The following is a 15,107-nucleotide window of genomic DNA, read 5'->3' as shown; positions in this document are numbered from 1 at the left end:
CACCAGCATCCCATATGGGCGCCGGTTCGAGACCCGGCTGCTCTTCTTCCTATCCAGCTCTCTGCTATGGCCTGGGAAAGCAGTAGAAGATGGCCCAAGTCCTTGGGCCCCTGCACCCATATGGGAGACCTGGAAGAAGCTCCTGGCTCCTGGCTTCGGATCAGCGCAGTTCCGGCCATTGCAGCCATCTGGGGAGTGAACCATCGGATGAAGACCACGCTCTTCTCGCTCTCTCTCTCCCTCCCTCTGCCTCTCCTCTCTCTGTGTAACTTTTTCAAATAAATAAATCAAAAATGGAAGGGAGGGAGGGAGGGAGGTAGATCACGGTTGAGACATCCAGTCCACCCCTCAATCTTCAGAAAGGGGAGAGCAGCTGAAGACTTAATTATCATCAGTGCCATGATTTGATCAATCACAGCTATATTATGAAGCTTCCATAAAAACTCAAAAGGACTGGGCTAGGGGAGCTTCCACACAACTAAATACATGGAGGTTTCTGGAACAAGCCTCACCTCTGCGTACTTTCCCATATGCCTTGCCCTATACTGCTCTTCAGACCTATATCCTTTCTAATAAACCAGTGAATGTAAGTAAAATGCCTTCCTGAGTTCTGTGACCTGCTATAGCAAATTATTCAAATCTGAGGAGGGGAGGCACAGGAACCCTAATTAATAGCCAGATGGTCAGAACCACAGGTGAAACAACCTTGGGGTGATTTATACTGGAAAATAGGGGGCGGGGAGTTGTCTTGTGTGACTCAGCTCTCAAACTATGGGATCTGACACTATCTATATGGAGAATTAAACTGAATTACAGGACACTCAGCTGGTTTATGCTGTAGAATTGATTACTTGCTTGAGGTGTATGTGTGAGACAGGGGGACTTCATATGTGTTGTGAGGGTACAGAAGGAGAAACTGAGTTTGTTTTCTCCTATATCAAATACACACCTAAATATACAGCTATTAACAATAAAGCTTCCAGAAGAGAACACAGGAAAATATCTTCACAATCTAAGTGCAGATAAAGGTTTTTAGATAAGATATGGAAAGAAATAACCATAAGAGATTTTTTAAAAATCTGATTACATCAGACTCCATCAACATTTAGGACTTCTTTGAATATGCTAATTATCCTAATTTTATCATTAAACAATATAAAGTATCAATATCACATTGTACTCCATAAATATGTACGAATTGTCATATGTAGATCAAAAATAAAACCTTAAAAAGTGGTAATTTAAAGAAACAGAATATAATTTTAAATCAATACTAGAAACTCAAAAAATTTTTAAGTTCTCATCAAAAGACAGCTTTAAGGAGATAAACAGGCTATCACAGACAGGGAGAAGAGAGTCACAAACATTCACGTGACAAAAGGACTTATATCCAGAATATGTAAGACGTCCCTACAATTTAATAATAATGGGAAAACGATACTTCAATAAAGATACAGAAACGGCAGAAAAAACACATGAAAATGCACTCAACATCAATAGTTATCAGGTAAATGCTACTTAAAACTACAATGTAATACCACAACACATTCCAGAATGGATAAAATTAAGAATGAAAACACCAAATGTTGCTGAGAATGAAAAATAGTACATCACTTTGGGGAAAAAAAAGGCTTATAGCCTAATATGAAATTAAACATAAATCAATTCTGCAACCCAGCAATTCTATGCCTACATGTTTACTCAAGAAAAATGGAAACACATGTCCACAAAAACATTTGTATAAGAATATTCACAGGGCCGGCGCCGCGGCTTACTAGGCTAATCCCCCGCCTTGCGGCGCCGGCACACCAGGTTCTAGTCCCGGTCGGGGCACCAGATTCTGTCCCGGTTGCCCCTCTTCCAGGCCAGCTCTCTGCTGTGGCCAGAGAGTGCAGTGGAGGATGGCCCAAGTCCTTGGGCCCTGCACCCCATGAGAGACCAGGATAAGCACCTGGCTCCTGCCATAGGATCAGCGCGGTGTGCCGGCCGCAGCGCGCCAGCCGCGGCGGCCATTAGAGGGTGAACCAACGGAAAAGGAAGACCTTTCTCTCTGTCTCTCTCTCTCACTGTCCACTCTGCCTGTCAAAAAAAAAAAAGAAAGAAAAAAGAATATTCACAGAAGCTTTATTTGTAATTACCAAAAACTGAAAATATCCCAAGTACAGCATCAACAGAATAAACAAACTATTGTATATTCACACAACAGAATACTCCTCAGCAATAAAAAAGGAATATATCACTGATACAACAACATGAATAAATTTCATTTTTCACAAGCATGGATCTTAAATATATTAATAAAGGTTTAATTTGCTTTCAATTTTAACTTCTAATCCAGTAAATACTAAGAGTTAACTCACAGAGCTCTTGAGGGTCTGCAATACTATTAAAAAGTAAAACAAGTCATAAGACCAAAAAGTTTGATACCTTTTGATCTAGTTAAGGTTGAATATGCAAATGCCCTACATTCTAAAAATTACACTCCTAAGTATAAGAGAAATTCTTCTATTTGTGTATCCCAGAAGACAGATAGGCATATTTAAAACGGCATTATCTGTAATAGCAAAAACCTGCAAACAACAAAACCTCCAATGATTGAAGAATAGATAAATCAAATATACTCATACAGTGGAATTCTAAACAATGACAAAAATAAATGAACCCTACCTATACTCACTGTCTTAGTCCATTTGCTGCTGCTACAACAGAATACCTGAAACTAAGTAACTTAGAAAGAACAGAGATTAATTTGATTCAGTTCTAGAAGTTAGGAAGTCCAAACACATGGTGCCATCTTCTGGACGAAAGCCTTTATGCTTTGCCATCCCAGCTAAAGGCAGAAAGGCAAGCAAACATGTGAGATAGAGAACATCAGGCTGAACTCATTCCTTTTATTAGGAGTCCACTCCTACAACCACGGCATTAATCCACCGCTGAAAGCAGAGCTCTCTTGATCTAACCACCTCTTAAGGGTCCCACCCCTTAATACCATCACAATGCCAACTAAACTTCAGTATGAGATTTGGAGGGGACATTCAAATTACAGAACATATCAACATAGACAATTCTCACAGGAACATGGGCATTAAGAAACTCAATTGGGTGGGTGGAGGGGGAAGAAGTATGTTATACAAGCAGGCATTTGTCCTAGTGGTTAAGATGCTCCCTGGGATGCCAGCATTCCATATCTAAGTGCCTAGGTTCGAGCCCTAGTCCTGTTCTCATTTCAGTTTCCCGTTAGTATATCCTACGAGGCAGCTATGATTCAAGTAGTTGATTGCTGCCAACCAGATGGGAGACCTGGATTGAATTTGTGTCTTCCAGCTTTAGCCTGGTCCAGCCTCAGCTATTGTGGATATTTGAGGAATAAACCAGCAGACTGGGAGGTGGAAGAACAGAGTTCATTCATATTCTCTCTCTCTCTCTCTCTGCGCCACTCAAATTAAAAAGTAAAATAAAATAATTAATCATTTCTTCCAACATATGCTACCAAATGACAATTCACCCAAGTTAATAACTTAGAAAACTTGGATAAATGCTAAGTAAAAAATAGAGTTCAAAATAGATGCAGACTTCAAGTACTAACATAGCTGGAAATGCTACAGATTTAAGTCTAAAAGTTGGTTTGGTTTGAACTTGGGAAAGGCATTAGGAACAAATAACAATGAAAATTATTTCTGAAATGAGAAAGTTCAACTCGGCTTATTAGCTAAGATGATCATGTTTAAGATTTCCTTCAAGTACAGTCTTTTCAGCCTCTATTACTGTGCAGAGGAATCAATATCTAACATGGTTTTCAGTCGGAAACCTAGCTTCCAGGACCAGGCCCCAGGATCTTGAACAAGTTGCTTATCCATCAGAATTTGGTTTTCTTTTTTTTTTTTTTTTTTAAATTTTTGACAGGCAGAGTGGACAGTAGAGGGGGATAGAGAGAAAGGTCTTCCTTTTTGCCAATGGTTCACCCTCCAATGGCCGCCGCGGTAGGCGCGCTGCGGCCGGCGCACCGCGCTGTTCCGATGGCAGGAGCCAGGTGCTTATCCTGGTCTCCCACGGGGTGCAGGGCCCAAGAACTTGGGCCATCCTCCACTGCACTCCCTGGCCACAGCAGAGAGCTGGCCTGGAAGAGGGGCAACTGGGACAGGATCGGTGCCCCGACCGGGACTAGAACCCGGTGTGCCGGCGCCACAGGCGGAGGATTAGCCTGTTAAGCCACGGCGCCGGCTAGAATTTGGTTTTCTTATACACAAACAGGGATAACACCTGCATCTCATATGTGAAAGTGCTTTGTGAGTCACAAAGCCTTGCTTTTTCAAGTATAATCACTAGACCAACAGCATTGGAATAGCTTGATAGCTTATAAGAAATGCAGACACTAAGGTCAGACTCCAGACCTACTAAACCAGAATGTGTGTTTTAATAAGATGCCCCACTAATTTCCATGCACAGGAAAGTCTGAGGAGCCCTGCTATGAAGTGCTCAGTAGACACTGGCTATCTTTGCCATAATAGCTCATTAGAAGCTCTTTTTGTTCTGAGAAAGTCTTGTGATCCGCTAACTCATTAACAATATGACATCAACAACACTGACATCATCTCCCTCAGCTCGCTACATCCCAGACTGAGAAACTAATGAACGTGGATTCTGGTCTAGGCTTCATTACTAATTTGCCACATAATCTTGAGTAGATCACTTCATTTCTCAGTCTTTTTCCTTATTTATAAGACAAGGATAGATGACTAGTTTCCAACTTGAAGTCCCTGGACTCACTGGAGTCTGAAAAGATGGTAATGGCAGATTCAATTCAATACCAATCAAAATACCAAAGACATTCTTATCAGACCTAGAAAAAAATGATGTTGAAATTCATTTGGAAACACAGGAGACCTCACATAGCTAAAGCAATCCTATACAACAAAAACAAGCCAGAGGCATCACAATACCAGACTTCAAGACATACTACACAGCAGTTATAATCAAAACAGCCTAGGCCGGCGCTGTGGCTTAACAGGCTAATCCTCCGCCTTGCGGCGCTGGCACACCGGGTTCTAGTCCCGGTTGGGGAGCCGGGTTCTATCCCGGTTGCCCCTCTTCCAGGCCAGCTCTCTGCTATGGCCCGGGAAGGCAGTGGAGGATGGCCCAAGTCCTTGGGCCCGGCACCCACATGGGAGACCAGGAGAAGCACCTGGCTCCTGGCTTCGGATCAGCGAGATGCGCTGGCCACAGCGGCCATTGGAGGGTGAACCAACGGCAAAGGAAGACCTTTCTCTCTGTCTCTCTCTCACTATCCACTCTGCCTGTCCAAAAAAAAAAAAAAAAAAAGCCTAGTACAGGTATAAAAACAGATGGATAGACCAATGGAACAGAATAGAAACACCAGAAATCAATCCAAGCATCTACAACCAAGTTATATTTAACCAAGGAGCTAAAACCATTCCCTGGAGCAAGGAGTCTCTTCAACAAATGGTGTTAGGAAAACTGGATTTCCACATGCAGAAGTATGAAGCAGGACCCCTACCTGAAATCATACACAAAAATCCATTCAAAGTGGATTAAAGACCTAAATATATGACCCAATACCATCAAATTACTAGAGAACATTGGGGAAAACCTGCAAGACATTGGCACAGAGTTCCTGGAAAAGACCCCAGAGGCACAGGCAATAAAAACCAAATTGCATCAAATTGAGAAGCTTCAGTACAGCAAAAGAAACAGTCAGGAAAATAAAGAGGCAACCGACACAGGGAGAAATTATTAGCAAAGCATGCAACTGAAAAGGATTAATAACCAGAATATATAAAGTGATCAAAAATCTCAACAACAGCAACACAAACAACCCAGACAAGAAATGGGAAAAGGGCTTAAACAGACATTTTTCAAATGGCCAACATATGAAAAAATGCTCAGGATCACTATCCATCAGGGAAATGTAAATCAAAACCACAATGAGGTTTCACCTCACCCGAGTTAGAATGGCTTTCATACAGAAATCAACAGACAACAAATGCTGGTGAGGATGTGGAGAAAAAGATACCCTAATCCACTGTTGATGGGAATGCAAAAACCAGTAAAGCCACTAAGAAGTCAGTTTGGAGATACCTTAGAAATCTGAATATAGTCATACCACACGACACAGCCATCCCACTCCTCAGAATTTACCCAAGAGAAATGAAATCAGCAAATAAAAGAGCTACCTGTACCTCCGTATTTATTTCAGCTCAATTCACAATAGGTAAGACATGGAATCAACCTAAATGCCGTCAACGGAAGACTGGATAAAGAAACTATGGACTATGTACTCTATGGAGTACTACACAGCGGTTAAAAAAAATCCGATCATTTGCAACAAAATGGATGAAACTGGAAAACCTAATACTTAGTGAAATAAGCCAGTCCCAAAGAAACAAATTACCATATGTTCCTCCTGATCTGTGATAACTACCAGAGCACCTAAAAGTAAACCTGTAGAAGTGAAATTGACATTATGAGAAGCAGACTTGAACAGCCCTTGTCTTGACTGTCAAGGAACATTTATTATATCATTTTTTATGTATTCTTTTTTTATTTTTCTTCTACCTAATACCATTGGTTGAACTCTTTACTTCACATAGAATTAACCATAGGTGTATTAAATCAACTGAAAATAGTTCTCTTGGGGCCGGCACTGCGGCATAGCTGATAAAGCCACCACCTGCAGTGCTGGCATCCCCTATGGGAGCTGGTTTGAGTCCCAGCTGCTCCATTTCAATCTAACTCTCTGCTATGGCCTGGGAAAGCAGTAGAAGATGGCCCAAGTCTTTGGGCCCCGGCACCCACGTTGGAGACCCGGAAGAAGCTTCTGGCTCCTGGCTTCAGATCAGCACAGGTCTGGCAATTGCAGCAACCTGGGGAGAAAACCAGCAGATGGAGGACCTCTCTCTCTGCCTTTCCTCTCTCTGTATAACTTTGACTTTCAAATAAATATATCTTTAAAAAAAAAGAAAGAAAATAGATCTCAGTTAAAAGTAAGAGTAGGAATGAGAGAGGAGGAAGCTGTACAGGTCGGCACACATTTCCACTGACTTACTCTTAAGGGTAAAGCTAAAAACTTGCCATAGGACTCCAAATCCCATTAAGCTGAGTAGTACTAATTCCATCTTATGTGATAAAGTGATCATATTAAGAATGGAATTGATCATATAGATAGATTAAGTGTCAAAGAGATCACGTAAATAAGACCAAGTGTCTGGTAATAACGACAGAATTAAAAAGGAGAGAATGATCAAAATGGTAAGCAGCCCACACAGCAGGCTCATAGAATGACAAAGGCCCTAAACAGCACTCTGACCTCAGAATCAACCCATAAAGGCATTCAGATCTGGCTGAAAAACCTATGAGAGCATGGAAAGCCAAGACACTATGGCAAAAAATGATCTACATGAAGGATCTCTGTGAGATCCCAGTGGAAAGAAAGGGGCCATCAAAGAAGCAGGTACTTTTCTCTGAAGGGAGAAGAGAACTTCTACTTTGCACATGGCCCTGTCTAAATACCAACAGACTTTGTGGACTCAAAAGGCTTCCATAGCCTTGGCAGCTCATGTCAAGAGCCCCGGGTGGTCACGACGTCAAAAATAAGAGTGTTAATTGTTGAAATCAACAACAGGAGTCACTGTGCACTTACTCCTCATGTAAGACCTCTGTCCTTAATGAGTTGTACTATGAAAAATAACTGTAAAACTTGCTCTCAATCAGTACTCTATACTTGGTATGTGTGTGTGGGTGGGTGGGTGTGTGTGTGTGGGTGCAAACTGTTGAAATCTTTACTTAGTATACTGAGTTCATCTTCTGTATATAAAGTTAATTAAAAACAAACCTTAATGAAGAATGGGATGGGAGAGGGAATAGGAGGTGGGGCGGAGTGGAGGTAGGAGGGCAGGAATGGGGTGAAGAACCACTATATTCCTAAAAGCTGTACCTATGAAATTTGTATTCATTAAATAAAAGCCTTCTTAAAAAAAAAAAAAAAAAAAAGATGGTAATGGAAGAAGGCCGACAGTACAGTAGTTAAGCACATAGGCTTCAAATTAAGTGTTCCCTTGGGTCACTATGGCTCTGCCACTTAACAGTATGTGATCTTTGGCAAGTTACTTAACCTACCTAAACTTTAACACCTTCAACTGTAAAATTAGTATTACAAGAGTACCTACCTTGAAGACTAAGCAGTATAGTATATAGTTAGAAATGAGGGCTCTACTAGGTAACTTCTTCAAGATGATAGTAGAAACAGACTACATCTTGATTGGAATGGTGGTCACACAGGTGTATACACCTGTTGAAACTTTTCAAACTATACACTTTTAAGCATATTATAGCTCAGACATCTCTTTTTAAAGGAAGAGAGAGAGACAGAAACAATACACTCTGGATTAAGTCTACATGAGTTCAAATCCTCATTTTGCCACTTGCAAACTGGAAACTTTGGATAAACATTTTAATCCCTCTCTGCCCTAAATCTTCAGATTTGTAAAACAGGACTAGAACTTAAAAGTCACTAGGGACCAGCACTGTGGTGCAGTGGGTTAAAGCCCTGGCCTGAAGCACCAGCATCCCATGTGGGCACTGGTTCTAGTCTCAGCTGTTCCTCTTCCAATCCAGCTCTTTGCTATGGCCTGGGAAAGCAGTAGAAGATGTCCCAAGTCCTTGGGCCCCTGCACCCCGTGGGAGACTCAAAAGAAGCTCCTGGCTCGGGGCTTCAGATCAGCGCAGCTCCAGCCGTTGCGGCCATCTGGGGAGTGAACCAGTGGATGAAAGACCTCTCTCTCTGTCTCTACCTCTCTCTGTAACTCTTTCAAATAAAATAAATCTTTTAAAAAAAGTCACTTTAAGTAAAGTAGGGCCGGCGCCATGGCTCAACAGGCTAATCCTCCGCCTTGCGGCGCCGGCACACCGGGTTCTAGTCCCGGTTGGGGCGCCGGATTCTGTCCCAGCTACCCCAGGCCAGCTCTCTACTGTGGCCCGGGAGTGCAGTGGAGGATGGCCCAAGTACTTGGGCCCTGCACCCCATGGGAGACCAGGAGAAGCACCTGGCTCCTGGCTTCGGATCAGCACGGTGAGCCGGCCACAGCGTGCCTACCGCGGCAGCCATTGGAGGGTGAACCAATGGCAAAGGAAGGCCTTTCTCTCTGTTTCTCTCTCTCACTGTCCACTCTGCCTGTCAAAAAAAAAAAAAAAAAAATTAAGTAAAGTAAGAATTATAGCAAGGGTTCTTATCAGAAAGTATATAGAAAAATTTTGCACATTAAGCCTCATCAATGTTAGCTATTATTATTTTTATCAATTATTTTCAATACTTAAAATTACATTTATTCACAAAAATATTGCAATGAAAATATTATGCTATCTTTTCCTTGGACTAGAATTATATCAGTACATTAAAGCAAGAAGGGGCCAGCGCTGTGGTGTAGCAGGTAAAGCCACGGCCTGCAGTGCCGGCATACCATATGGGCACCGTTCAAGTCCTGGCTGTTCGTTCCACTTCCAATCCAGCTCTCTGCTATGGCCTGGGAAAGCAGTAAGATGGCCCAACTCCTTGGGCCCCTGCTCACACACAGGACACCTGGAAGAAACTCCTTCTCCTGGCTTTGGATCGGCGCAACTCCGGCCGTTGCAATCAACTCAGGGGTAAAATGCAGATGAAAGACCTCTCTCTTTCTCTCTGCCTCTCCTTCTCTCTCTGTGTAACTCTGACTTTCAAATAAATGAATAAATCAAAAAAAGCAAGTGATAGTGTATCTCATATGGATCAATAAAATATGGTAACAATGACCATAGTTCATCTATTGCTATATGTGCCTTTGATTAATTAAAACAGGGACAAAATACATGAACAATTATAATTTATATAGGTGTAATAATAAATTATAATTTCTATAACAGTGATAATAAATTCCTGGGATCCAGGAAAAAATAATGAGACTTCCATCTGATGAAAAGGTTAAAATAGCTGCTATGTTACCAAGTGATACAGCAACTCCACTTTAGGGACTTGAAGAGATATTTGGATATCCATGTTTATAGTAGTACTATTCATGATAACCAAGAGGTGGAAGCAACTCATGTGTGCACAGACAGAATAATGGATAAAAAAAAAAAGTGGGATATATATGTGTGTGTGTGTGTGTGCGTGCAATGAAATATTGTAGTCTTAGGAAGGAAGGAAATTCTGATAACATGTTACAACATGGATGAACCTTGAGGACATAAGATAGTCACAAAATTATATACACTATATGATTCCACTTACAGCAGATACCTAAAGTAGTTCAATTCATACAGACAGAAAGTAGAAGGATGGCTGCCAGTGACTGGGTGGAGGATGGAATTGGGAAATAATGGGTATAGAGTTTCAGTTTTGCAAGATGAAAAGAGTTCTAGAGATTACACAACAATGTGAATACATTTAATACTACTGAACAGTAATTATTTCAAAATAGTTAACATGACTGATTTTATGGTTTTCTACACTGATAAATAAATATCTAGTACAGTGGCTCTTACAGCACTAAGAGTTTAAAGCTTTCATGAACTTATTAGAATGCATGCATCTTTCCTTACATTCCAATATTCTACATATTTTTATGTCTATCACTACATTTAAAACAATTTACTGGCAAGTATTTGACTTTGTATACATTAAAAATCCTTTCAAAGCAGTATTAGGTCTTTAATTTGGCCTTCACTCTTCAATGACTTATGTTACTTACAAGCTATAAGTTGAAGGCAGTGCTGCTAGCCTGTCAATAACCCTCAGAGAAAGGACTACATTCCTTAATATAACAGGGATACTACCTCTGCCTGTACACAAAGCCCCAAGACCAAAAGAAGTCTGATTTGTGCTCAATTAGTTGAGTCTCCTACTATTCAGGGAAGAGAGGAGGAAGGGGCTTAAAAAAGGAAAAGAAAAAAAAAAAAGGTAGCAGAGGGCTACAGGCAGCCAGATGCCTTTTGTAGTCTATGTGTATGGCAGAGGCAGCTGGTTACGTCTGTGTTGTTTTGTCCTGAAGAGGCAAGGAAAGGAAGACCCTTCTCCTCATCTAAGTCAATCTCATAGGAGAAGTAGAAAGACTGAAGGTTGCCCTACTTTCCTTCTGCTCAGCTCCTCTGAATAGGAGGGGAATAAGGGCAGTAACCCATGCAAAAGTACAGTATCTAGCTTGATCTATCCTAGCTCAAGGACAAAAAGATGGCGGCTAGATGGAAATACCAGAAGTCACCATTCACTCTCCCTATCTATACAAGTTCTATCAACCAGGTTACCTCCTCAGACTGATGTCCCTATAAAAACCATAATTAGATATTTTCAAATATTTCAAATATTTTTAAACTTTCTGATAAATTCTCCCTCATATTATGTCAATTCTTGGAGATTTTTTACTAAATATATTTTTAGGAATGCAGTTCATTTGTAAGTAGGAGTGCATCTGTTCATATACCCACGGGCTTCTTAGCTACCTTGAAGAGAGAGGTTGTCTTTTATAGTTTTATAGTCTTAGTAATAAATAGGTGCTCAGTAAATATTTGGTGAATAAATGAAACATTCTGAATAGCTTTTAATTGGTAATTCTTCTCTGAGGTCATAACTGAAGTTTTGAATCCCTTTCCACTTCCATTTAGGTAATATTTCTTCCATTAAACCAACAGCACTTGAATTCCACTTCTTGTAGACAATATGTCTTGGCAACAAGACATAAATCTGAATACCATTTCTGCCTCTTAATATCTGTATGATGTTTGAAAGTTCTTTAACTCCTCTAAGATTCCGCTTTGAAAGGGTAACAGGGATGGGTGTTGTGGCACAGCAGGTTAAGCTACCACTAGGGAAATCTGCATCCCATATAAGAGTGACCTGGATTAAGTTCCACCTCTGCTTCCAACTCAGCTTCCTGTCAATGCACCTGGGAGGCAGCAGATGATGGCTCAATTTCTTGCATCCCTGCTAGCCACATGGGAGACTTAAATGGAGTTCCTGTCTCCTGGCTTTGGTCTGGCCCAGATCTGACTGTTGTGGGTATTTAGAGAGTGAACCAGGAAACAGAAGATTCTGTCACTCTGCCTTTCAAGTAAATAAACACTAAAAAAAAAGTTGGAAAATCTGCCATGTTCTTTAAAATAAGTAAATAAAATGAGGTAACACCACCTACTGAAGAGAAATGTTCTGAGGATTATTAATAAATGGGCAGTCTTTACTTTGCAGGGTTCCAATATGCAAAAATTTCACTTACTATAGTTTAAACACCAATCCCCCAATGACACAATTCAAAGTTCAGTTACCACTGCATATTAATTGAATACAGTACAAACTTTGCTACTAGATCTTTAGTCTACAAACCACTGTAAATAGAGGAATACTATGATTACCAGCCAAGTCAGTTCTGTTGAGTTTATTGGTGATCAAACTTCTTCTCTGTTTTCAGTTCATATACAGACCGCAAAGCATATACAGAGCAAAGCATACACAGTTCATATAGAGAAAGCAAAGCAGCTCATGAGGTTGCCTCCTGGTCTCCTAGAGACAAACTTCTGGGATATTTTACAAAAATGAGTTAGAAAGAGGGTACTGGCCAACAATGATGAAAGGGCAGCTGAGAAATAAAAAGTGACAATGCCAAATGTGAAATTCCAGTCAAACAGAGTTACAGATGAAATGCATGACGGTACAAATGCTGACACTGCTACCATTGAAGAGTCTACAGTATGCAGCCTGAGGAACTCAGAAACGGCAAACTTATCAACACAAATGAACAAAGTAGTTGTGGTGAAAAAGATGAAGATGTCCCAGTAGTGAAACTGACCAAAAAAGTTGCATTAAAGGAACTCGCAGAGATTTTTCACAATATTGAAAGTGCAAAGGACAAACCGTTAAAAGCAGATACAGACTTAGAAAGGATCAACCAAGGCACAGAAAAGATTCCATGTAAGTTATATGAGAGAGCAAGCACTGTTGAAACTACTCTTATTATTTTACACAGAAATAAAACACTTTAATTCATAATGGTTTTAATGTTTAAAATTACAGTGAATGAAATAAATGTTAGTTTTGCTTTTTTCACTTCCCTTTATAAACAGAGAGAGTGCTTACAGTGTTTAACAAAAAAAAACTTTTTAAAGATTTATTTATTTATTTGAAAGGCAAAGCAACAGAGAGGGAGAGACAGAGAAATCTTCCATATGCTGGTTCATTGCAAAAAAAAAAAAAGGCTGCAACAGCCAGGGCTGGGCTAGGTCAAAGCCAGAAGCCAGAAACTCCATTCCAGTCTACCACATGAGTGGCAGGGACCCAAGTACCTGGGTCATCATCTGCTGCCTTCCCAAGTGCATAAGCAGGGAGCTATATCAGAAATAGAGCAGCCAGGACTTGAACCAGCACTTTGCTATGGAATTAACCCACTGTACCATAATGCCAACCCTTTGACAAAAATTTGTAAAGGTCATAGACCAATGGTAACTTTTCTCATTGATTATTAATATTGCTTTGCTTGGCTTTAACTCACATGGTCATGTGTATGGTCCTACACTATCTTACAAAATGAGGACTGTCTGTACCCATGATTTCAGGCACACAGAGAAGCTTATTATCCACAACTAAAGGGAGACTCTACCTTTCCCCTGGAACTTATAATCTGCTGAAACAAAAAGGAATTGGAACTGTTTTGGGGTGATGCTAAGACGAAAGTTTTTCAGGTACTGAAAATAACTGAGAATCACTACCATACCTAAACATGAAATTCTCCAAACTCAACTTATTTATTTACCATTGATATAAATATTATGATGATAAGACATTTGTTTTGCACACATAATATTTTGAACATATTACTAGTCAACATATTTTTCACAAGTTAATTTATTTTTCTTACTCCAAGATATGAAAAACCCCACCACTTGCTATGATAAGAAGACTTGACCTCAATTCCCTTCAGACCATTTTCACTCAAGGTAAACACACAAAAGAATGCCAACAGTCACTCATCTTCTTCTTGAATCTTCTCGAATTCTTGTCAAAATCTCCCTGTAGTCTGTTCAGAGTCTCCTTTTCTGAGGACACTGAAAACTAAAGCCATTTCCCATTTCTCAGAGCCATCTGCTGGAACTTTAGTTGATCTTGCTCTCTCACAGTCCACAGGACTTAATGGCCAGTTTTCTCTTTTGATTCTAATCCAAAATCTTGGTTATAATCTATGTAGACCCACAGAGATGCAAAGGATCTAAAAGCCACCTAAGGCCAGTTCCTTTTCTCTACTAAAGAATTAATTCCTCCTAAAATATTCACAAGAGTTGGTTAAGCAATGTCTGTTTTAACACTTTCAGTGACAGAATACCTCTACCCCCAGGCAACCTATTGCATGACTATATAACTGGTTAGAAAGTTTTTCACTGGTTGAAACAAAGTCCCTTACAGTTGTTTTCTACTCATCTGGCTTAATTCCAGATTCTGGAGAAATGCATAGAGTTGATTGCTATCTGATAGCCCACCCAGTATTTGAAGACCCTTTAGTTTCTCTTTCCCATATTACACATTTCCAGCTCAGAGAGCATGGTATTAAGTCCTTTCCCTCATAGTCATGGTTCTCTGAACCAGGCATGAGCTTGCAAAGTGATCTGATAACAAATTGATAAACTGCTTCCTTTGCCAACATTTAGGCTCAACATTTAGGTCAAATAATCACACTATAAATTACTCCTTTGCTCATTTATATATGGAAGTGACCCTAAGCATAAAGCACGGTCTTAAGGGAATGGAAAGCTAAAGTTCTGAACTGAAAAGGGTTTTATTTTATTTTATTTTTTAACATAGCCAATTACTGGAACAGAATAAAGTAGGTTCATCTGGCACAAACCCTCCTCTTTGCTACAAAGCCAAACATGCATGTCCAGGAGAAGGAATTAACAATGGGAAAGTTAGCTAAGAAAAATTTTGCTTCATGCCCGAGAAAGTAAATCCAATTTAAAGACAGCAGTGTGGTTAGCTGAAGATAATGTTCTCTGTACCTTGCCAGAAGGAGGTACCTGAAAGAAGAATCAAACATTGCACTCAAAACTTGAAGAGCCTGACAGGGATAATCATCTAGGAG

The 15,107-nt window shown here is 40.3% G+C and overlaps 1 protein-coding gene across 2 annotated transcripts in view; it reads right to left on the bottom strand.

Moving 5' to 3' along the window:
• ACER3 (alkaline ceramidase 3) overlaps window positions 1-15,107 on the bottom strand; it is a 141,486-nt gene that overhangs the window by 125,339 nt on the left and 1,040 nt on the right. The window lies entirely within an intron of this gene.

This window comes from Lepus europaeus, chromosome 7 (genome assembly GCF_033115175.1).
Source record: "Lepus europaeus isolate LE1 chromosome 7, mLepTim1.pri, whole genome shotgun sequence".
NCBI lineage: Eukaryota > Metazoa > Chordata > Mammalia > Lagomorpha > Leporidae > Lepus > Lepus europaeus.
The sequence above is the reverse complement of the archived record's forward strand: the minus strand, read 5'-3'. Positions and strand labels throughout refer to the sequence as shown.